Below are 26,231 nucleotides of genomic sequence, written 5' to 3'. Positions count from 1 at the left end.
GGAGGGACACGGCAGCTCAAGTCCAACCTCCTTTAACGAATAAGGAGCTATCTGCCATGTTCATCAATACCCTAAAACATCCTTTCTATGATCGGATGATAGGAAGCGCTTCCACAAATTTCTCTGATATTATGACCATCGGAGAAATGATCGAATATGGGGTTAAACATGGGTGAATAACCAGTACTGCCGAGGAGTCATTAGCCACAAAGAAGGCAAGTCATTCCAAGAAAAAAGAATGTGGGGTACAAATGGTGGGAGTAGACCGACACTCTTGGAAACAACAACCATACGGTCGGACACCGCGATACATTCTGTATTATTACCCAACGCCATATGGGTATAATCAACCATTTGAAAATTTTCAACCCCCGACCAGTCAAAATTTCCAACCTAAGAGTCAGCAGCATAATACATTTTATACTCAAGGGTAGCAGACGAATAGAGGGGCACGTAAACAGACCCAGTTTGACCCAATCCCCATGACTTATATTGAGCTTCTACCTCAGTTATTTCAAAATAATCAGCTGGCACCTATACTTGTAGATCTGATCCAGCTTCCATACCCAAGATGGTATGATGCGAATGCTCGTTGTGACTATCACGCAGGAGCCATAGGACATTCAACAGAGAACTGCACTGCATTGAAATACAGAGTTCAAGCTTTGATCAAGGCAGGTTGGTTGAACTTTAAAAAAGAAAATGGGCCTGATGTAAGAAAGAATCCGCTGTCGAATCATCAGAATGTCCAAATAAATGCAATCGAATGCCAAGGGATCGAGTGGAAGAGTAAGGTTGTCGATATTACAACCCCTTTGGAGGAACTATTTGAAATTCTCTTGGGCAGTGGATATGTATTAGTGGAGTACCTATGCCCAAACCTCAAGTATAAAGGGTATGATGAAAGTCTGACTTGCCCGTTCCACGCTGAGGCAAAAGGTCACTCCCTGGAGCAATGCAACCATTTTCAAAAGAGAGTTCAAGAGTTGTTAGACTCAAAAGTCCTTACTGTTACAAAATCTCACTTGAAGAAAGGGACAAATGTCGTGGAAGATATCTTGGTTGCTAAGGGCTCAAGTGATTCTCTTAAGCCAAAACCTCTCACCATCTTTTACCGTAAAAAGCCAGATGCACCCAGCTGCAGTCGGAAACCAATCACTATCACGGCTCTAGCTCCTTTTGAGTATAAAAGTTCCAAAGTAGTGCCTTGGAGATATGAGTGCAAGGTAACTGTAGGGCAAGAGGTATCATCTTCTTCACTCCCAGTTGACAATGTCACCGGAGTAGGAGGTTTGACACAAACTGGGAGATGTTATACACTGCATAGCTTGCTAAAGCGCGTGAATGAGCCCACTAGTGAAAAGAAGGAAAAAGCAGAGGAAGATAAGAAAGGGAAGACCAAACTCAACGAGGATATTTATGATGAATTGGTGGAGGCAATTGTTGTAAAGGATGCAAGTCCTAAACAACCCGTGTCCGAGGAAGAGACTCAAGAGTTTCCGAAGCTAGTGAAGCAAAGTGAATACAAAGTTATTGAACAATTAGGTCGGACACCCGCAAAGATCTCTATATTATCTTTACTGTTATCCTCTGAAGCTCATCGGAATGCACTGTTGGAGACCTTGAAGCAGGCTTTCGTTTCACAAGACATCACAGTGGATAATTTGAACAACGTTGTGGGGAATATAACGACATCTAGCTCAATCACTTTTACAGAGGAGGAGATACCACTAAAGGGTACAGGACATACCAAAGCTCTCAACATCTCAGTTAAGTGTAAAAACTTCCCAATAGCAAAAGTCCTTGTGGACAATGGATCTTCTTTAAACATAATGCCAAGATCCACGCTAGAGAAGTTACCGGTTGATATGTCCCATATGAGACCTAGTACTGTGATAGTAAGAGCTTTCGATGGAGCTCGCAGTGCTGTTGTTGGGGATATTGAGATCCCGATCCAGATATGTCCTTGCACATTTGACATAACATTTTAGGTTATGAACATCACATCAGCTTATAGTTTCTTGCTGGGGCGACCGTGGATACATTCTGCAGGAGTAGTTCCATCCACTTTACATCAGAAAATTAAGTTTGCGGTTGACCAAAAGTTAGTGATCATATCGGGACAAGAAGACATTCTAGTCTCAAGGCTTGCTTCGATGCCATACGTTGAAGCAGCATAAGAAGCTTTTGAGTCTTCATTCCAATCATTCGAGATTGCAAATGCTACAACTTTACATGAGAAGTTTGGAAGACCTAAGCCACGACTTTTAGAGACCGCCTTTAAAGGAGACAATGAGAGCTTAGACAAACTGCTGAGGATGGCTAAGAATACAAAGAAGTTCGGGTTGGGGTACAAACCAAGTAGAGACGACATCATTAGAGTGCGGAGTCTGGAAAAAGCAAAATGACTCTCAAGATTTGAAAATTAGGAGCGTGATTACCCTAGGAGGACTGTTCCACCTCTCAGCCACTCTTTTAGAAGTGCCGGTATAATCCATCAGGAGTACGATGAGAGCTCTGTAGTGGCAGCAGTGACAGAAGAAAGAGAGCAAGTCGGACCTTTTGTCTACCCGTGCCCAGACGGTTTCGAGCTAAGTAATTGGAGCGTGTTAGAGCTACCGTCTTTTGTAAATAATAATTCAAAGTAATTGTCCATTTTTTTTCCTTCCCCTCATTTTCTTAATTAATTAAATTAATTTTCTATTTCCTGTACATTCCATCCAGACCTATTATTTGTTTATAATTCTTTCATATCAATAAAAGTTTGAGTTCATTCACTTTGTTTCTTTGCTCTACTATTCTCTGGACCAGTTTATTCATTTTTTTCCTTTTCCTTTCTTTTCTCCCTTATTATATCTTAAGCAGTAATACTGAGATTGAATGCGACAATGATTAAAAATACGAGCTTGATACACCTATATACAATATCGAGTCTGATGAGGAAATAGATGACGAGCCCCCTGCTGAGTTATTGAGAATGCTAGAAGAAGAAGAAAAGATGTTGGGGCCCCATGAAGAATTAACTGAGACAATTAACTTGGGATCACAAGCCAAAGACAAAGAGATTAAAATAGGCACTAATATGTCTTCAGAGAATCGTAAAAAGTTGATAAAGTTACTTCATGAGTATGCTGATGTTTTTGCTTGGTCCTATCAAGATATGCCTGGTTTAGATACAGACATCATAGTGCACAAATTGCCGATCAACTTAGAGTTCAAGCCAGTGAGACAGAAGTTACGGAAGATGAGGCTGGATATGTTGATCAAGATAAAAGATGAAGTAAGGAACCAAATTGATGCAGGATTCCTTACAGTATCTAATTACCTTTAGTGGGTGGCAAACATTGTCCATGTACCAAAGAAAAATGGACAAGTAAAAATGTGTGTGGATTATAGAGACTTGAATCGTGCAAGTCCAAAAGACAACTTCCCGCTTCCTCATATCGATGTGTTGGTTGATAATACTGCTAGGTTCTCAACCTTCTCCTTTATAGATGGGTTCTCAGGCTACAATCAGATCAAGATGGCACCTGAAAATCGTGAAAAAACCACATTCATTACGCTATGGGGAACTTTCTGCTACAAAGTTATGTGATTTGGGCTAAACAATGCTGGGGCAACCTACCAACGTGCAATGGTTACTCTCTTCCATGAATTGATGCACAAAGAAATTGAAGTTTACGTGGATGATATGATTGCCAAGTCAAAAGAGGGCGAGGAGCACACAACTATTTTAAGGAAGCTGTTTGATCGATTGAGGAAGTTCAAATGGAAACTCAATCCCAACAAATGCATATTTGGGGCAACCAATGGAAAACTCCTGGATTTTGTAGTAAGCCAAGAAGGCATTAAAGTTGACCCAGATAAAGTCAAAGCAATCTTAGAGATGCCACCTCCATGGACGCAGAAAGAAGTTAGAGGATTTCTAGGGCGACTTAACTACATCGCAAGGTTCATATCTCACTTAACAGCAACTTGCGAACCCATCGTTAAATTGCTCCGCAAGAACAACGATGGGGTATGGAGTGAAGATTGTCAAGCAGCATTTGATAAGATTAAGCAGTATTTGCAAGACCCTCTAGTTCTTGTGCCACCAACTCGAGGACGACCCCTTATTTTATATCTCATAGTGACTGAAGACTCAATGCGATGTGTACTGGGGCAGCATGATGATTCTGAAGGGATGTGAATCCCGGAGCGGAAGCAGACAGTTGTTCGTGATATTTGGAAAACAAAATCAAAACCATTAAGAAGAAAATATAGAGGAAAACCATTACCTTTGAATAACGTTTCTTCAACGATTTCCCAACAAACACCACCAAACGACCTTCCTTGCTATCCTCTTGGGTTTCGAGGACACGCTTGTGGGAGCATTTCTTTAGAACGAGAGGGAGAGTTTGATTGAGAGAGCTTGATCGAGAGAGAAAAATGGGAGATCTTTCTTTTGTTCTTCACCTCTATTTTTGCAAAACTGCAAAAGAGGAAAACCAAAAGCAGTGACGTGGTGAGTTACCCCACGTCATTTAAGTGCACATTCCCCTGTAATTTTGCAGGGGAGTTAAATATTAATAATAATATTAATATTATACTAATAATAATAATAATATTTTTATTAATAATAATAATAATATTTTTATTAATAATATTTTTATATACAATATATATATATATAATAATTAATTAATCATATTAATTAATATATATATATATATATATATATATATATATATCAAATAATTAACACTTAATTATTTATCTCATAAATAGAATCATATTCTATAGCATTTCTTTCGTATAACATATAGTTCTAATGTACATCTTATGCACATTATTTTTAACCTATAGATTTAATATGAATCTTATTCATATTAATTTTATTTGAATCTCATTCAAATAATTTCTCTCATAATATATAGTTTTAATTTAGAATTAACTATATATTATAATGTATCAATATACATATAATCCCTTATGAAATTTGAATAGTTCAAATTCTTCCAAAAACTTGATCCTCGTTTTACCCGTAGCTAGCAAGGGGACCTAATGGACCTACAGATTAGAAGCTCCAACGATGCAAGATTAATCGGTCAAACTCATTGACCGAGTTAATCAAGATTTGTTAACTACAGGTCATTCCACTAAAGACCCGCAGTTGCACTCTTCTCACTGCAGAATGTTTTCGTGTCCATGGATATACGACCATTAATGACGAGTCAATCCTTCACGAGTGCTCGTAACTCAAGGTGGGTCAAATTACCGTTTTACCCCTGAGTTACATCTTACTCCTTAAATACCACTGCTCCTTTAATGAACAACCCGGTTATGGTCCGACCAATAACCGAAAGTCCCTCTCGGGCCAATGAGAGGGTGGGGCCCCTTGTTCAAGTCCCAGAGTCGGCATTTAAGAGAACACTCATCTAATCCCCTAAAGTCGGAGAGAAGTGAAGTCCATCTTGTGAAGTTATGTTCCCAGCTCCCCACTCGGTCTCGTCCCCAAAATGATAGGAATGTTGAGTTGGCAACTTGGGCCACTCTCACCCATACAGATCAAATGACGAGCCCTCACAGACAGGAGTCCATAACTCACTCAGGATTGAGAATGAGTTGCCTGGTAATCCTAAGAAATAACAATCTATTAGTTAACGGTGTTACATCTAAAGATTGGCTATTTCGTGGTCCAGTCTTATACAAACTTATTGTATAGGATACCCACACTCGCATGTCTCCACACGAACGACCTAGATCGAGTCGTCTGTATCATTTACAGAGTGGGCCGTATCCATAGTGTTGTCAGGATAAGGTACCCAGCCTTATCCATATACTATAGACCCTTTAGGTTATTCATGGGACATAATCCACTTGTATATCAGGGGTATATCAAACATATACCTCGTATATCAGGGGTATATCACTTATATACCCAGTATATCAAATATATACCCAGTACATATATTGTCCCGGTCACACTAAAATAACCTCGGTGTTGGGTTTTATGTCCTGAAACTCATAGTTTGAAAATGCCAGATATACTTTTATCTTTCAATAAAGTTGTTATTAAAGGTTTTAATCAATAAGTAGTTATTGATCCAATAAAATGTTCTTACTAGATCTAAATCCAATAAAATAAAGGATCCTAGACTGTTACCTGAGACTCAAACACTATGTAAGAGACATAAATATGGATCAAGTTTGAGTTAACAGTCTAAATGGTCTATAGTATAGGAATAAGGTTGGGCGCCTTATTCTGGGGACACTAAGGATGCAGCCCACTTTGTAGCTAGTACAAACGATGTGATACTAATCCGTTCATGTGAAGACATGCGAGTGGGGGTGTCCCGTGCAAAGAGTTTGCATAAGACCGAACCATGAGATAGTCACTTTTACTTTATAACACCGTTTACTGTTTGAAACTGACTATCTCGACTTTGATGGCCTAGGTAACTCGATCATAATCCTGAGCTAATTATGAACTTCTATTTACTCGGGATTACCCTTAGATCTGCATGGGTGAGAGCAGCTCAACAGCGCTGGCTCAATAAGCCTCCCATTTCAGGGGTAAAGCCCGGTAGATAGCTAGGGACATAGGGTGCAAGAAGGAATTCACTTCTACCCAATTTTAGGATAGTAGAAAGGTTGTTCTCTTAAGGGCTGAATCCAGGTCTTGAACAATAGGCGCCACCCTCATCAAAATGTTTGAGAGGATTTTTGATTTGATAGTTGGACTACAAATCATTGTTCATTAGAGGATCAGTGGGACTTAACGAACAAGAGGTAATTACAGGGGTAAAGCGGTATTTTGACCTAGCTGTAATTACGAACAACTTGTGAAGGGTCGACTTACCGATCATGGTTATATCAAATGGACATAATATATCTACAGCGAAAAGAGTGCAGCTACGGGCTTTAGTGGAGTGACCCGGTAGTAACGAATGTTGGTTAACTAGGTTAAAGAGTTTAACCGGTTAATCTCGGATCGTTGGAGCTCATAATCTGTAGGTCCATAAGGTCTCCTGGCTAGCTCATATAGGAATAAACTTGGAATAATTTGAAGGAATAATTCAAATCGTACGAATTAGGTTAATCATATGAGATATGATTAAGTAATTGATATATGATATCAATTTGAGAAATTTGGACAAAATATTTAAATAGGATTTAAATATTAAAATTATGAATGCGAATTCATAATCGGAGGCATGGATTTCATCAAACATCGGATTTTGGAAAAAGTCAAATAGTTGACTTTGACCAGAGAAAGTCAAAGGCTGACTAAAGTAGATTAAAATAATGTTTTTAACCAAGTTGGTGGAAAATTCCACTAACTTGTTGAGTGGAACATTTAAATAATCTCAAAAATCCACTTTTTGACACTTAGCCATGCATGCATAAGTGGAATGTGTGTTGTAAGCTTTTGGTGAACTTAGACATGCATTTTGACACTTAGTCATGTCATGCATGAGTGGAATGTGTGTTGTAAGCTTTTGGTGAACTTGGACATGCATTTTGACACTTAGCCATGCCATGCATAAGTGGAATATGTGTTGTAAGCTTTTGGTAAACTTTGACATGCAAGAGTTGCATGTAATTTGCTTATTTAAGAAGGCCTTTGTTCAAACATTAAAAGTCTTGGAACCTTTGGCTATTTGATTTTTTTTTTTCAAAAACCTTACATAACTCTTTTTAGCTCCACTTTTCTCTAAATTTTTCCTTCTCTAAAAAGAGTCCCACCACTCTATTCCAAGCCTTGAGATCTCTTGGTGGTCCTTCATTGGAGCTATTTGAAGATTTTTGAAAAGCTACAAAGGTTTGTATTTTTCTCTACTTATCACTAAGCATCATAATGTATGATCATGTATGTTTAATCCTAGGTTGTATTATGCATCTAGATTGTTATTTCAATTCTTGCTCGCTTCCGCTGCGCATATATGTATATTATCCATCACTCGGATGTTTAGTTTATTGGATTTTGGACAATGCAATGCTATGAATTCAACAACAAATTTATTGAATATACATTTGTTTTTACACAAAATACAAACTACGAGTTTAGGGCAACACACCCAACAAATTCAGGCAGGAAAGAACGTTGTTTGGGATTTTGGATTCAAAATAAATGAGAGCGCACGTGTACACCCGTCACAAGTCGTAAAAACGGAACGAGTATTCCGAGTATCGATCCTCAGGGACAAATGAAGTCTTTTTATAGGAAATGTTAATGATCGGTGACTTTGTAATTGAATTTGGGGTGAAAAATAATAAGGATAATGTTGGTTTTGATATTTAAAAACTCAGTGCAATAAACTCAGTCCAGTTACTTCAAATTAGCTAAAAATACACAAACTTTTTCCAACTAGGCGCCATGCGCCTCTTATAAATTTTCTTCGGTTTTACTTCGCCATCTTCTTATGTCTAAGTGATTTTGAATGTTTAAGTTCATTTCTAATATGTCTATTAGAAAAAAAGAACTTAATTTAGTAAAAACCAACCGTAACCTTAGGTCGAGGTCCTATGTCTAGGCTACCCGAGTGAAATCTTTATGTCTAAAGTATTCCTCTCTAAAGTAAAATAAGTAAAGTTGTGAAAACGTATCAACCCTTTCAGTATTGACGCTTGGTTAAAACATTAATTGGCCAAATCAAGTTTGAACTTATGGAAACAACTTTAAGTGATAAAAGAGGAGAAAAACGCCTTTTGCCTTGTTGGATTTTAAAAACTTTAACTAACTATCCATAACCGAGCTTGGGAAAAATAAATTTAGCTCATGATGATAAAGGAAAAAACAGAATTTAATGTTCATGGAAGTAGACGACATAATTAAAGGATGAGTAGAATTAAAACAAGCTGGAAATTATGGAGTTGTAACCCGAATGACCCTAACCCGTTCTCTTTCAAGATTGGGGAGCAATACTAAGTCAATTCCACAAGGTTGTGTGATTACAACTTCGAAATGAAAGATAGGGAAAGAAATGAATAGCAAGAACTTGCTCGAATTTTAACTAAATAAAATCAAACTTACAATTCTAGAATAACAAGCTGGAAATAAAGGGTGAACTTGAATAAGCAAGTTTTAAAACAATAAAAACTCAAAAACTAAAAGGGAAAACGTAAATAAGCTGAGAAGCAAATGTATAAAGCTGAAATGATCACTCCGGGATGATGAATGAAGAGAATGAGTTGCTGAATTTATAAAGACTTCAAGGTGGTTTGGAGGTTGAGAGCTTTGTGGAGAGCCATCCATTTCAAACACCTTTTGGTTAGGTAGTTGTTGAATTGGCAACCTTTAATGCATGGACGACACGTGGCAGAGCTTGGGAAGGCTTCAAATCACACCAAAACGTGCGTTTTACATTAAGGGAAATCTTGGGATTGGGGAAGGCGCCAGGCGCCTAGCTCAAAATTTTTCTGCACAAAAATGTAATTTTCGTTAGAAATCAACTCTAAATGATGTAAAAACGTCCTATGTGCATGTATAACCCAAGATAACTTAAAATGAAAGGTTTTGGATACTAAACCAAGCTTAAATCACGGTTTCCAAGTTTAAAGCATTAGAAAACAGCACCCATTTAACTTCTTTTTACCCTTATGAACAAGGGAAATCAAACGTGCTATATATTATTTAAGTAAGAAGTTCACCGATTGCGAGACTAGATACTCTCAAGTAGAAAAAACTTGTTGTGCTCTAGCTTGGACTGCTCGACGTCTAAGACAATACATGTTGTATTATACCACATGGCTCAAAGATGGACCCCATAAAGTACATTTTTGAAAAGCCGTCTCTCTCGGGTCGAATTGCAAGGTGGCAGGTTCTCTTGTCCGAATATGATATTGTCTATGTGACTCAAAAGGCCATTAAGAGGAGTGCTTTAGCCGACTACCTAACTCAACAACCTATAAATGACTACGTACCGGTAAAGTTCGACTTTCCAGATGAGTATATCTCCACCATAACCGCAAGTGAGGAAAGTTTAAACCCACAAACTTGGACCATGATGTTTGATGGTGCCTCTAACGAGTTAGGTCATGTGATGGGGGCTATTTTGATATCACCCAAAGGGGAACTATACCCTCTTACCGCCAGATTATGTTTTGACTGCACGCATAATATGGCTGAGTATGAAGCATGCTCGATGGGCGTCCAAGCTGCTATTGATATGAAGGTTAAGAAACTTAAAGTTTTTGGGGATTCTATGCTAGTAATTCATCAGCTAAGAGGAGAATGGGAAACAAGAGACGCTAAGTTGTTGCCTTACAAACAACTCATAACAGAATTGTCACAAGAATTTGATGAAATCTCATTTGATTCTTTGGCAAGAGAAAATAATCAAGTACCAGATGCATTGGCCACATTAGCAGTGATGTTCAATTTAGAACTCAATACAGATGTCCGTCCGATTAAAGTTGGGAGGAGAGATGTCCCAGCTTCTTGTATGAGCATTGATGAATAACCCAACGGTAACCCCTGGTTTTACGACATCAAGCAGTATATCAAGAGTAAAGAATATCCACCAAATGCTTCCGAAAATGATAAGCGCACCCTCCGCAAGTTGGCAATGAAGTTTTTCTTAAACGGAGAGATACTGTACAAGAGAAACCATGACATGGTTCTCCTAAGGTGCGTCGAAGGAAGAGATGTCAATAGGATTATGGAGGAAATTCAAGAAGGAGTTTGTGGCACTCATGCAAATGGACACATAATAGCTAGACAAATTTTAAGAATTGGCTATTACTGGCTGACTATAGAGACAGATTGTATTAAATATGCAAGAAAATGTCACAAATGTCAAATTTACTCGGACAAGACTCATGCTCCTGCTTCTCATTTGCATACTTTGACAGCTCCTTGGCCTTTCTCTATGTGGGGCATGGATGTGATAGGACCTATCCAACCTAAAGCATCAAATGGGCACCGATTCATTTTGGTCGCCATAGATTATTTTACTAAATGGGTAGAAGCAGCTTCTTACCGAGATGTGACAAAAGGAGTTGTAGTCAAATTCATCAAGAAAGAAATTATTTGTCGTTATGGTCTTCCTGAAACCATAATTTCCGATAATGCAAGGAATTTGAACAACAAATTGATGAATGAGCTCTGTGAGCAATTTAAGATCAAGCATCTCAACTCAACCCCTTATCGACCTAAGATGAATGGTGCAGTGGAAGTCGCCAACAAAAACATAAAAAGAATAATTGAAAAGATGGCTGTAACTTAGAGAGACTGGCATGAAATACTTCCGTTTGCCTTACATGGTTACCGCACCTCAATCCGTACTTCAACTGAGGCAACGTCATTTTCATTAGTTTATGGTATGGCAGCTGTTCTCCTTATTGAAGTAAAAATTCCATCATTGAGAGTTATAATGGAAGCTAAGTTACAAGAGGCTGAGTGGGTCCAAAGGCGTTATGAGCAGCTAAACTTTGTAGAAGAAAAGTGGTTGACGACATTATGCAGAGGACAACTTTATCAAAGAAGAATGATGAAAGCCTATGACAAGAAGGTGCGCCCAAGAAGGTTTAGAGAGGGAGATTTAGTTCTAAAAAGAATTCTCCCATTACAGAAAGATCATCGAGGCAAATGGACCCCGAATTATGAAGGACCATTTGTGGTGAAAGGCTTTCTCCGGAGAAGCATTGGTTCTGGCCAACATGGATGGCAGTGAATTTTTAAATCCCGTCAACTCAAATCATGTTCGAAAATATTATGCATAGTTTCTAATGTATTTCGAAAAATTTCACTTTGATCTCAGTATTATGCTTGAAAGGCAGTTTTGTGTATCCATTCTCTATTATAGCCTACAAATTTGAACCACATCTTTGAGACGTGTGTCCCTTGTCATTTATAAAGTCTGGTCTCCATTCGTCTCTCTCTATATACGAAGGACGGTAGCTTTTATATTCACGTCTCCAAAGCTATGTGTTACACGAAATAAAACATAAGGGCACGGGAAGCCTTAGAGACATTTTGTTCTCTAGAACATTGGGGAAAATATGACATTACAAAGTTATCAGGGGCAAAGTCGTCGGCCCATTTGTTCTGGGTACTATCGATCCAGTTAAAAGGACTTTCGAAAGAAAGCAAAATGCGGTGATCGGGGTATCTGAACAATCCCAAGTTTTTATGAAAGCATGTGATTTCACTCTATTTTGGCATCTAAGAAAATTTTCCTATTTTTATCATGCGTCAAACTCACATTTCATGCATCGTTTCATGCATCATTTCATGCATTTTCATTGAAGAAATCTTAAAGCCCTATGATAGAGAATTTCATGACAGTTCATTCTTGCTCAAGCAAGCCTTTTAATTTTCTATTGGTTAAATCGAACTCGATCAAAGATTGTGGTCGAAGCCTGTGTCAAGCCAGGTCCGTTTTCTTTTAGTTTTCTGTTAGTTAAATCGAACCCGATCAAAGATCGTGGTTGAAGCCTGTGTCAAGCCAGGTTCGTTTCCTTTTAGTTTTTTGGTTAAATCGAACCCGATAGATCGTGGTCGAAGCCTGTGTCAAGCCAGGTCCATTTTCATTTAGTTTTTTGTTGGTTAAATCGAACCCGATCAAAGATCGTGGTCAAAGCCTGTGTCAAGCCAGGTCTGTTTTCTTTTAGTTTTCTGTTGGTTAAATCAAACCCGATCAAAGATCGTGGTCGAAGCTTGTGTCAAGCCAGATCCGTTTCCTTTTAGGTTTTTTTGGTTAAATCGAACCCGATAGATCGTGGTCGAAGCCTGTGTCAAGCCAGGTCCGTTTTCTTTTAGTTTTTTGTTGGTTAAATCGAACCCGATAGATCGTGGTCGAAGCCTGTGTCAAGCTAGGTCTGTTGCCTTTTAGTTTTCTGTTGGTTAAATCGAACCCGATCAAAGATCGTGGTCGAAGCCTGTGTTAAGCCAGGTCCATTGCCTTTTAGTTTTCTGTTGGTTAAATCGAACCCGATCAAAAATCGTGGTTGAAGCCTGTGTTAAGCCAGGTCTGTTGCCTTTTAGTTTTCTATTGGTTAAATCGAACCTGATAGATCGTTGTCGAAGCCTGTGTCAAGCCAGGTCCGTTGCCTTTTAGTTTTCTGTTGGTTAAATCGAACCCGATAGATCGTGGTCGAAGCATGTGTCAAGCCAGGTCCGTTGCCTTTTAGTTTTCTGTTGGTTAAATCAAACCCGATCAAAGATCGTGGTCAAGCCTGTCAAGCAAGGTTTGTCATTCTAGCCTTTTTAAAATCTCACCTTCCCAATACTTTGTCTTTTGCCTTTGTCTACCCTTTTAGTTCTGCAAGGATACACAAAGGGAGGCAAGCTGTAGACACCATATTTGGTCCGACTTAATTTTTGTTATTTCTGTATTTATTTTTATTTTTTATCATTACTTTATTAAGTGGTATTTTAATTGTTTTGGTTTAAATTATCCTAAGTTTACTTTATCATAAAGTTTTAATGTAATGTTTTAATTGAATTAAATATTAAAGTAGGTTACGTTTTTTTTTTTAAAAATGAATTTGTTTATTATTATTATTATTATTATTATTTATTATTTACTTATTGTTTAAATGGTCAAGTAAAAGGGAGTAAGTTTCGTTCTTCTCCTTGTTTTTTTCTCAAAATCAATTTCACTTCCTATTTTGGCTCACATCTTCCCCTATATAAGGAGGGTCTCTTTCATTTCATAAGGGGCAGACAAGAAAGTTGGGTGAATCCTAAGCATACCTATCTCATAAAATCACTCAATTCCATCACTTTCATTCTTCTTGTACCAAATCCCCAAACCTCCCTTTGTTCCAATCTCTTGGTGGTGTTGGGTTTCTTTCTAGTCATTGTCTCCAACTTGCAGCGACTGACACAACGAGACTTCCAGCGACGACATAGCTGGACCTGGCAGGAAGAACACAGACTCCAACGACCCATCCTGGTGTAGCGACAACCAGCACTTCTACGACCTCTATTCCGGTAATTGAGGTAGCTTAAGTGAGTAAAGGAGATGTTTTTTTAATCTTTTTATTATTTTATTTATTATTTTTGTTAATAAACAAAAATGATTTTGGAAAATGTTTGTTTATTTTTTCTTTTACCAGTAAACCAAACCAAAATTTTTATAAAAGGTTTTGAAACAAAATCGAGTAAGAGTTTATTTTAAGTAAGTTGGAAAAAAGTTTTCTTTTAAATTAAAGTTTTTAGGAAAGTTTAAGAGGAAACTAATTTTTGTTTTAAAAATACAAAGTACTATTTGCTTTTTAAAATGAAATAATTATTAAATAAGGTTTTGAAAAAATTGAATAGGAGTTTATTTTAAATAAGTTTGGTTATATGATTTTTTTTATATATAAATAAAATAGTCTTAAACGAATTTCAAATCCCTAATAAATTTTTTTTTTACTTTTCGTTAATATATATATATATATATATATATATATATATATATATATATATTTTTAATACAAATTTCGAAGATAACTTTATTATTTAAAAAGACCCTTAATAACATATCTTTGTGTTGGCATAGTGTATATATATATATATTTTTAATACAAATTTCGAAGATAACTTTATTATTTAAAAAGACCCTTAATAACATATCTTTGTGTTGGCATAGTGGCAAAAGCATTGGGTGTTGACATTTATGTTACGGAAAGGCACTTGGGTAATAATACTCATGGCTGAAGGTCGAATTCTTGTGGGCTTCAAATTAAATTTTATTTCATTTTTTTAATCACTTTTTTAAATGATTATTTCGGAAGCTCCAATGACGAAAATTGAGACTTTCCAATATTCTTGATGTGATAATTTGTTTTTCTAATGGTCTTTGTGCCACTCATGCTTGTTGGTTCATATTTTATCTCAAAATATGAACCAATAAATTTGGGACATTTAAAATCAAACACAAAAGTATTTTTTTCCTTTTGGACCAAGCATAATAGGATAATTTTCGACAAAATATGGTACCGTTTTTGAACGGGTGTCGTACGGTGCTAACACCTTCCCTACGCTCAACCGACTCCCGAACCAAAGTTTTGTTTTCGTAGACCAAGTTTTTTTTTTAAAATAGGTGACCAATCACACCTCGTAGATGATTGGTGGCGACTCCAAACCCTAATCTCGAAAGAGACCCGTCAGGGGATGACGTTGGCCGCTCCGCGTCGCAATGACGTTGCGACAACTGAAATAGTATATATTTGATATACAATGTATATATTCGATATATAAGTGGATAATGTTCCAGTAGTAACCTAACTGGTCTATAGTACATGGATATGGTTGGATACCTTATCCTGGTAAACATTATGAATACATACCGCTTTGTAATAGTTACAAACAATTTTATCTAGGTCGTTCATATAGAAACATGCAAGTAGGGGTATACTATACAATGAGTTTGTCTAAGATCGGACCGTGAAATAATTAATCATTTGCTCTAACACCGTTAGTCAATAGATTGTTATCTCATAGGATGACCAGGTAACTCGATCTTAATCTTGAGTGAGTTATGGAATCCTGCCTATAAAGGATCGTCCTTTAATTTGTATAGGTGAGAGTGGCCTCGGTTGCCGACTCAATAATCCTACCATTTTGGGGACGAGATAGAGTGGGGAGCTGAGAACATAACTACGCAAGATGAAATTCACTCCTTCCCGACTTTAGGAAAGTAAATGAGTGTTCCCTTATATGTTGACTTCAGGACTTGAACAAGAGGTCCCACGCTCTCACTGGCCCGAGAGGGACTTTCTGTGATTGGTCGGATCATAATTGGGTTGTTCATTAGATGAGCAATAGTATTTAAGGAGCAAGATGTAACTTAGGGGTAAAACGGTAATTTGACCAAGCTAGCGTTACGAGCACTCGTGAAAGATTGATTTACTGTTAATGGTCTATTACTCGTGAAAATATTCTACAGTGAGAAAAGTGCAACTTCAGGTCTTTAGTGGAGTGACCTGCAGTTAACAAATGTTGATTAACTCGATTAATGAGTTTGATTGATTAATCTCGCATCATTAGAGCTTTTGATTTGTGGGTCCATTAGGTCCTCTTACTAACTCACAATGAGTAAAACGAGGATAGAAAATTATGAAATAATTTGAAATGTTCAAATTATATAAGAGAATGTATATAATGTATATTGATACATTATATAAATATATGTTAATTTTGGATAAAGATTCAAAATTAATACTATGTATTTTGAGAGTGGGGGCTAATGTTATGGATTGGAAAAATCCCTATTTTCTACATTCAAAAGAAGAAGATATCATGATGGTCTTGGGATTTTTCATAGATTCAGGAGAAGATATCTTATACCCAAAAGGATAAGATATCTTGATGATCTTATGATTTTTCCTTTATAAATATAACAATAAGCTAAACCCTAAAGGTACGCTAAAAATCTCTCAACTCTTTTACTCTTTCAATCCCTTGCAATTGGATTCCACAATCCGGATTCTCGACCGAAAGACTTAGCAAGGAAAACCAAGTGGTGTTGTCTCATTAAACTTACACGAAGAAGAGTCTTCAAAGGTAAAATCTAACATTCTTCTATGTTTTATATTTTTCTGTGTTTTAAATTTCAAATGAATTTAAGAGCGCATTCTACTACTTCCCTTACCATTATTATTTTTATTTTCCCTCCTCAGTTGTCGACAATATTTCTTTACGTCTTTTCATGCCACAGTGAAAATAATCAACATTAGCAAACCGTCTACTCTTACTCTTGCTTTTATCTCTATATTTCAGACATTTGCTCTTACGCCTCCTTCTTTTTGTAACAAAGAAATTCTGATTGTGATAAAGAGTCATATGACTTTCTTCTCATCTCTTCATTTAAAACACTGTTTTTCACCTAGTCCATACTTATTACTTCATTTGGGGCTGACATCAATAATAAAGTTCTAAAAGTCTCCCACGAGTCTAGCAATGTATCAAGAAGCCGTAACCCATGTATCTTAGCCTCAATCTTGATATTCATTCCAGCAAGCTGATCAATGCATTCAAGTGATATAATATAGGTGTTTCATCTTGAAATTTCAAAGTCATCATTTGCTTGATCAGAAATATTCTATTCTTACCAGTTTTTAAGGCATATAGTAACTCAAAGATTGATCCACATAGTCTGTGCATGTATTTCTTAGCTAATATGATTTATAATATTTTCTTTAACTCAATGTCTAATAAAGCCACATACTTTTTCTTGCCATATTTCACATTCTAAATCATCTACAGGCTTCTCAATTGAAAAAATAGGAAGATAGAATTCTTTCACATAGAGTACATCTTCCATCTTTCTTTTCCAAACTTGATAATTTGAGCCATTTAAAGTGACCATTCTACTTGTACCAGTTTATATTATTCAATACAAGGCCTAATTAGTTTCAACCTGACTCTAATACCATTTTGTTTGGACAAACACTTATTTTATGGACCAATTATCCTCTCTTATGTGAACCTAGTAGGAAATAGCAAGTAACAATAATTCAAACAAGCAACGGACACAAGCAATTTTTAACGTGGAAAACCCTCATTGGGACAATGAGTAAAAAACCAAGAATCAAAGTCAAACTTCTCCACTATAATCAATAATGGGATACACCATGTTTTCCCTAATCACAACTAGTGACATACAATAATAGGTATTTCGAGACAATAAATATCAATAAACACGATCATAGTACAGGAGAAGAAAATTAATAATATCTCACTTAAAGTGGCACCCAACTACCCATTATAACTGATTGTAGGTTGTTCAAGAAGAAATCCTCAGTCCATATTGAAGACTCGCGTGTTGTGAACATGCTATCAAAATTTCAACTGATTGGACAACGAATCGACCTCCAAATGTGTTGAAAATGATTATGTACGGATCCCTTTTCTTTTCTCTTTTCTTTCTGATTTTATCTCCCTCACCGTCATTGCTCTTGCATTCGAAGATGAAGTTGGCAGCTGCTACAAAAAAAAAAAAATTATTTGAAACAAATAACCTAAAGGCCCACAATGGGTCTGTTAGTTGGGCTTCACACTTAATTGAAAAAAAAAACCCCAACATATCTAGCTCTAAGGGAATATAGGGTGATAATCAACATATAATGTCTTTGTTTAATGAATATTTCATTCATACAAAAGAATTGTTTCCACATGGATGATTTAGACAAGATCTTGTCTCATTACATGGTGCATTGTTTCAATTATGTCACCAAGATAAGGGCTCAAGTCTTATACACATATTTGGTAGGTTCAGCTTTCATCTCTTAAATTAATTATATTCATCTTCTTGCATGTACATTTTGAATGATAAAATATGACGAATTATTAAATGCAATGTCATCAATTTAAAATTATATTTAGGACCAATCCTAAATTTACACTTGTCCGAAATGAATTTTAAAATTGGCAAATTAAATTATGTCACATGTCTGTGTATGTCTGTGTTACGGTCATCGATGGCATCGGCTAATTAGATCAACCCATAAGTATATTGGGCTCAATCATATTAGCCCATGGCCCATATATGGCCCACTAAAACTCTATAAAGAGAAGAGTTCACCTCTCATTTGAGAATAATTGGAGATTTAGAGTTCTAAGATCATTCAGTATCATCTATAATCATTCACAGTCAAGCAAAGCATTCAAAGCCAACAAAACTTGAAGAATTGAAGACTTGAAGACTATGAGAATTCAAGAATACCGAATCTTCTCTTCACCAAGAAATCGTTCGAAGAACTTCAATAAGCTAAAGAACTTCACAAGCTACCAAATCGAAGACTTCATCAAGTTGCAGGCTAAAGACTTCATCAAGCTCCGAATTTCGTCAAGCAAGCCGAAAACTCCATCAAGCTACAAACTTTATCATCAAGCTTCACAGCCTAAGACCTCAAAGATTCTTGAATATGCTAGAAGCCGAAGATGGCAACCTCTTTGATACTTGAACAAGTTCATCATTTCTCGAGTTAAAGTTTACATTTGTAAGAAAGCATCAGAGGATCATAAGTTAGAAATTTTAACACTATAAACATTCAATACAAATACAAGTTCATTAATTTGGGTTTCTCTTCTTCAAATTTCTCATTGAACAAATTGGCACACCACAATTTTTTAATTGTTTGAAAAATACAAGTTCATTAATTTAAAAGGTTTATATTAATGGATTTCCCAAACTTTCTTCTACAAGTTGAAAGAAATGAAAACTAGGTGTGCAAATATAATGGTTTAAATCTCTTATTTGATTTTTTTTATTCACACAAATTAAAACAATTTCAAAAAGAAAAAATTCATTTGAATTCCTTTGAATTTGGGGTAGGAAATATCAATAAGATATGACATAAATACAAATCGATCATTGTAGTTGAGGCTCTGGTAAGGATTGTCGAGGCCATCCAAAATAATTACTGATTTTACTGAATGTAAGTTGTAAAAGTAATGAGATCAGGTCGAATCTCAAGAGAACTAATGAAATTAATTTCACAAAGTTAAAAGATGGTGGTTTTGTATTTAACTTTTTAAATTTAAAAAGATAAACTAAAAGGAAAATGAAAGTCAATCTTACCAAACTTTCAATCCAAATATGTGTTTTTCATCCAATTGTAATCTTGATCATAGGCTTTACACAAAATTAGTTTTTTGATTCAAGAACTTAGTCTACCTACTCGGAACACTCGTGGTAAGTTTTAATTCTCCTAATTTAATTAATTTAAACCAAGGATCAAAGTTAAATCTTATTCATTAATCAACTGGGTACGATAGCGTTCCATATTAATCAAAGAATAGCATTAAGGATAATGAGAATGACTAAATCAAATTAATTAATTTGAGATAGCTGCAAGTTAATTAATTTTGTCCCTTTGTTTCCGTAGAGTTTCAAGCTATGTAAACATGGAAAAGCCATAAATACACACACATAAGCCAACCCTTTACCACTTATTTCAATCATTCATGACAATTACAGATCACAAACTCATGGATAGCAGTAGAACAATTAATATGAATTATGGCGTCAATTTAATTAATATAAACTGTTCATCAATAATAAAAACAAGAAACAAATAATACTTGAAAAAGAAGAAATCTCTATCCTAACTTGAGCCTCCCAAGCTTACAATCAGACTTGAATCACCATTGAGTTGGAAGAATTAAAGCCTAGTCACTCGTGGTAGAGGGAGAAAACTTGAATTTTCGAGAAGAGAGCTTTACGGTGGAACTTGGATGATGGATCTCCCAATAAGACTCCTCTATTTATAGAGATTAATTTTATGGAGGAATTATATCTAATAAGGAATTTCTAACTAATTGGAGGATCATTTATAAAAGAAAACAAATTAATAAAAGAGTTTCAAATCAATTTAGGATTATGTTTCCTACTTTGATTATATCTCTTTATTTACAAAATATCTTCAAAATTCATAATTCTCAAATTGAAGCATCTCGCCATAATAATTGTGTCTTATTTATCCGTTGAGCTCTCCCCAATTTGATGAAGTCCGCATTTTCCTCTAAAATTACGTTTTAAAATTATTATTCCTGGATATGTTCAATATGCCAAAAATTATAAATTATAATTAAATTCAAATATTTAAACATAATAAATTAATAAAATGTAAAATAAATATATAAAATATGGTTATCTTTTTCATCTTATCAAATTCCTCCACACCTAATTCATGCTCGTCCTCGAGCATATCTTAATTCGACATACCTATACTTCTTGTTATATTTCTCAATATCCAAAATACCGGTAAAGTTAATCACACATCAATGAGATGAATCATAATGACAATCAAGTGAATAAGCATTCATAAGTTATAATTTATAAAAACCCAAGTCTCTCATTAACTCATTAAAATTAAAATCCAAAAGACTTGATGCCCTCACGGAGTTTCACTCAATTCCCTCAAAGTGTTTTTAGGGTGCTTTACTCTCAAAGACAAAAACTTAGTATGTTATTACCATAGGCTTGCAAATGAATTAAATTTCCCCACTTAAAGATGAACTGAATGCAAAAAAAGTCAAACAGACTCTAATATTGGTTGTAATGGGGCTTAGGTAAGGTGTGGTAAAAAGAATTTTAGGAGTTTACAATCAAGACAATATAGTTATTTATTTACATGATATTTAGACAAATGTACTACTTGTAGCTTGTATTTCTCTTCTCACGCCTTCTTCGGGCACCAAGAACCTTGGAGAAATTGAATGCTTCTTGGAAGATATTTCTTCAAATGTCCTCTCTTTCATTAAGGGAACGAGGTGACTTATTTTCATGATGTGACTTTTTTTTCTCTCTCTCTCTTTCTTTTTTGCAGTACATACTTTGGATAATGACTTGAACAATAAGAATGTAATATAATGCAATGTTTTTTTTTTAGTTGTTGTCTTGACGAAGGTAGAAATATTGAAGATAATAAATGAAAAAGGCCCAAGGTTTAAGTATGGTGTGCAGAGGAAGAAAAAAAATGAAAAATTAAGCTCAAATGTGGCTTTCTAATAGAAAATGTAAAAAGGTTGGCCTTTTAGAAGTCTGAAATTTGGGTAAGCCTAAATTGTCCTTGTCATATTAAAGCATCACTTCAAACATGTGGTCACAAAATGTATTCATAAGCAAGATTTAGAATAATCATGCTAAGTTTGATCACACTCATCAAGAAAAATAAATAGAGCAAGATGTAATATGTTGCTCAAAGGCTCAAAAAGCTCACTTAGCTGTGTAAATTGCATCAATTCCAGTGCATTTTTCAATCAAAAAAATCAATGAGATACTGTCATATAATTTTTAAAGAAAAACACTAATCATGCTCATCAACTTTCATGCATAAAAAATTCAAACCAAAGATGCATTCTTAACATACAAAGCATTCAAGGATATTGATCAAAATATCAAGGTTTCAAAAGGAGAAAACAATGTATACGAATCAAGACATACTAAGTCTAAAGCATGAAAAAGATGCAAAAGTTTTTGAAAGATGACGAACATCTGCCCACACCTAAACTATACGGTGTCCTCAACATATAACTATGCAAATTGCTTATAAAAGGGAAAAGAGAAACTTCTTGATTTGCAACTACTTGGACTGAATAGTTTAGGATGTTGGTGGTGAAAAAAAATGTAAGCATACTCTAAAGTTGGACTTCTTCTTTTAATACCTAAACAAGAACCAAATAAACCAAGTGAAATAAAATAGAAAAACAAAACTATAAATAAAAATAAAATAAAATTTAAAATAAAGAAAACATTTGGTTGCCTCCCAATAGCGCAACTATTTAATGTCAGTTTGCTTAACAGTGTGCAAAAATAATTTTTCAATCATCCAAAGTCAAATTGCTCTATTAAAGGTGACATTTTATCAATTGAGGCATAAATTCCTACATTTAATGGTTCTGGCATCCCTTCCACACCAATGTCATCATCAATTTTGTTTAAACTAGACTTTTCATCTAGCTCTTGCTCGTGATCGATGTTTTCATTGTATTTATATCCTGCACAACTAGATCAATCATGTTATTTTGATAGCTAGAGAGAATGTTTATCATTCATAATATCAAAAATATTAAGTTCTACAGTCTCTCCATTAGAGTCTACAAGGAGAACGTTTTCATCTTCATTGATCTTCGTATTGGTTGTTTCTATGGATGGCTGTTCTGGACCTTCGTATTTCTTTGGTAGCTTTATTTGCAAGATAGCTGATAAATTATCACTTACCTCTATTTTCTCTTTTGCCCCGTTTTCTTCTTTTGAATTAGTCAACTTACTAGGAAAGGGAGGTAATAGAGTGTAGGATGAAAAAGATATAGGAGGATTGAATTTTATTCCACATTCTTTAGGAGAAATTTCCTCATGAAAGAGCGATGCCTACATTAAATCAATTGGGGCTTTTTGCGAAAGGCTATCAACGTATACGTATATAGATATAGTGAGTGTGTGTGCAGAGTGTAGGGCGAGAAAGAGAGCCTTCGCTTACCTACTTAACCGTGCGGAGGTATTTGGCCCCCAAAAGGGAATGGGGTTTTAGGTCCTCGGGATTCTCTTATATATGGCTATTCTTTTTACTCATTTTCTTCATTAAGCTCATTCTCCTTAGTAATTGTTTCCGAAGGAATATCCTCTTCATTTCTCAGCGTAAGCATGTTAACATTCTCCACTTGATTCTCCCTTCCAGAATCTTCCAATTTACTAATTGGTGTAGCCAATTGAGTATTTTGGTTCTCCAAACTATGCCATTATGGTTTTGTTTCTTTTTGAAATAGAAGAGCATTTGTTTCCATTATTTGCATAAAGGCCCTTCTTTCTTGTTGAATTTGGAGATTATTGTTAGCAATACTGTTAACAAGATCTTCTAAAGACGTAACTGAGGCTTGTATAGGAGGTGGAGGTGGTCTAATGAAATTTTGATTTCCATAGGTCAAATTTGGGTGATCTCTCCATCCATAATTGTAGTGATTATAATAGGGCTCATAGTGAGGTATACTAGGAAATCTGCCTACAACATTGGGTTCTTGAATGAAATCTTGTTGAGATTGATGATATGTACCCGTAGGATATCCTCGAAGTGAGTAAATACCATGCCCCGTTTCTTTTTGAGATTCCCTACTGTTGGGTGTGTTGCCCTAAACTCTTAGTTTGTATTTTGTGTAAAAACAAATCTATATTCAATAAAGTTTTATTCAATAAATTTTTTGTTGAATTCATAGCATTTCATTGTCCAAAATCCAATAAACTAAACATCCGAGGTTATTTTAGTGTAACCGGAACAGTATATGTACTAGGTATATATTTGATATACTGGGTATATATTTGATATACCCCTGATATACGAGGTATATATTTGATATACCCTGATATACAAGTAGATAATGTCCCGTGAATAACCTAAAAGGTCTATAGTATATGGATAAGGCTGGGTACCTTATCCTGGCAACACTATGGATACGGCCCACTCTGTAAAGGTTACAGATGACTCGATCCAGGTCGTTCGTGTGGAGACATGCGAGTGGGGGTATCCTATACAATTAGTTTGTCTAAGACCGGACCGCGAAATAGCCAATCTTTAGATGTAACACCGTTAACTAATAGATTGCTGTTTCTTAGGATGACCAGACAACTCATTCTCAATCCTGAGTGAGTTATGGACTCCTGCCCGTGAGGGCTTGTCTTTTGATCTGTATGGGTGAGAGTGGCTCGAGATGCCGACTCAATATTCCAACTATTATGGGGACGAGACCGAGTGAGGAGCTGGGAACATAACTTCACAAGATGGAATTCACTCCTCTCCAACTTTAGGGGAGTAGATGAGTGTTCCCTTAAATGCTGACTCCGGGACTTGAACAAGGGGTCCCACCTTCTCATTGGCCCGAGAGGGACTTTCGGTTATTGGTCGGACCATAACCGGGTTGTTCATTAGAGGAGCAGTGGTATTTAAGGAGTAAGATGTAACTCAGGGGTAAAACGGTAATTTGACCCAACTTGAGTTACGAGCACTCGTGAAGGATTGACTCGTCATTAATGGTCGTATATCCATGGACAAGAAAACATTCTGCAGTGAGAAGAGTGCAACTGCGGGTCTTTAGTGGAGTAACCCGTAATTAACGAATGTTGATTAACTCGGTCAATGAGTTTGACCGATTAATCTCGTATCGTTGGAGCTTCGGATCTGTAGGTCCATTAGGTCCCATTGCTAACTCATAACGGGTAAAACGAGGATCAAGTTTTTGGAAGAATTTGAACTATTCAAATTACTTAAGGAATTATATGTATATTGATACATTATAATATATAGTTAATTATAAATTAAAACTATATATTATGAGAGAAATTATTTGAATGAGATTCACATAAAACTAATATGAATAAGATTCATATTAAAACTATAGGTTAAAAATAATGTGCATAAGATGTACATTAGAACTATAGGTTATACGAGAAAAATATTATAGAATATGATTCTATTCATGTGATAAATAATTATTTATTTGATATATATATATATATATATTAATTATTAATTAGATTAATAATTAATTAACTTTTATTAATTAATATGATTTATTAATTATATATTAATTATTATATATATATTAATTATTATATATATATTAATTATTATATATATATATTAATTATTAATATTAATTATTATATATATATTAATTATTAATATTAATATTAATATTAATATTTAACTCCCCTGTATTATTGCAGGGGAGTGGGGGAGTTATGTGACGTCACTCGTTTTCTGCAAAATCCAAGAAAGTTACGGAAAAGAAACACAGAACAGAACTCCCACTCTGTCTCGTTCAAGCTCTCAATCAAACTTTCCCTCTCGTTCCAAAGAAACGCTCCCACAAGCGTGTTCTCGAAACCCAAGAGGATAGCAAGGAAGGTTGTTTGGTGGTGTTCGTTGGGAAATCGTTGAAGAAACGTTCTTCAAAGGTAATGGTTTTCCCCTATTTTTCCTTCTTGTGCATTGTGATTTTGTTTCCCAAATTTCACGAACAACAGTCCGCTTCCGCTCCGAGATTCACATCCTTTCACCTACAACCAATTGACGAACCAAAACAGTTAAATCAGAAATTTGACTTTTAACTTCACTTACCTCATTTACTTGCCTAATTGCTCCACTTGCTCTTGTCCATAATTGTCCATAATTCACCATCGTGTTTCAAAAAATAAAAATAAAAATAGACGAAAAAATAAATATAAAAATAAAAATAAATAGTTAAATAAAACAATAAGAAACTAATAATTGATTCCTCGACAACGACACCAATTTTGGTAAGGGTTGTCGAGGCCCTCCAAAATAATTACTGATTTTACTAAATTTAACTGGTAGAAGTAGTGAGATCAGGTTGAATAACAAGGGAACCAACGAAATTAATTTTAGAAAATGGGGGTTTTGTATTTAACTTTTGAAATTTAAAAAGATAACCTAAAAGGAAAACGAAAGTAAATCTTACCAAACTTCCAATCCAAATGTGTCTTTTTCATCCAATTGTAATCTTGATCATAGGCTTTATACAAAATTAGTTTCTTGATTCAAGAACTTAGTCTACTTACTCGAAACAGTCGTGGTAAGTTTTAATTCTCCTAATTTAATTAATTTAGACCAAATATCAAAATTAAATCTTATTAATTAATCAATTGGGTACGATACAATTCCATATTAATCAAAGAATAACATTAAGATAATGAGAATGAGTAAACAATAATTAATTAATTTGAGATAACTACAAGTTATTTATTTTGTCCCTTTGTTTCCCTAGAGTCTATTATGTCAGCTATGTAAACATGGAA

At 35.3% G+C, this 26,231-nt stretch overlaps 1 pseudogene; it reads left to right on the top strand.

The window, feature by feature from the left end:
- The first annotated feature begins 482 nt into the window (after positions 1-482).
- On the top strand, positions 483-13,360 carry LOC111018821 (uncharacterized; annotated as a pseudogene).
- The last annotated feature ends 12,871 nt before the right edge of the window (positions 13,361-26,231 follow it).

This window comes from Momordica charantia (assembly GCF_013281855.1).
Source record: "Momordica charantia cultivar OHB3-1 chromosome 7 unlocalized genomic scaffold, Mcharantia_2.0 BLBB01000007.1, whole genome shotgun sequence".
Taxonomy (NCBI): Eukaryota; Viridiplantae; Streptophyta; class Magnoliopsida; order Cucurbitales; family Cucurbitaceae; genus Momordica; species Momordica charantia.
Note: the sequence above shows the minus strand (reverse complement) of the source record. Positions and strands in the feature narration are given on the sequence as shown.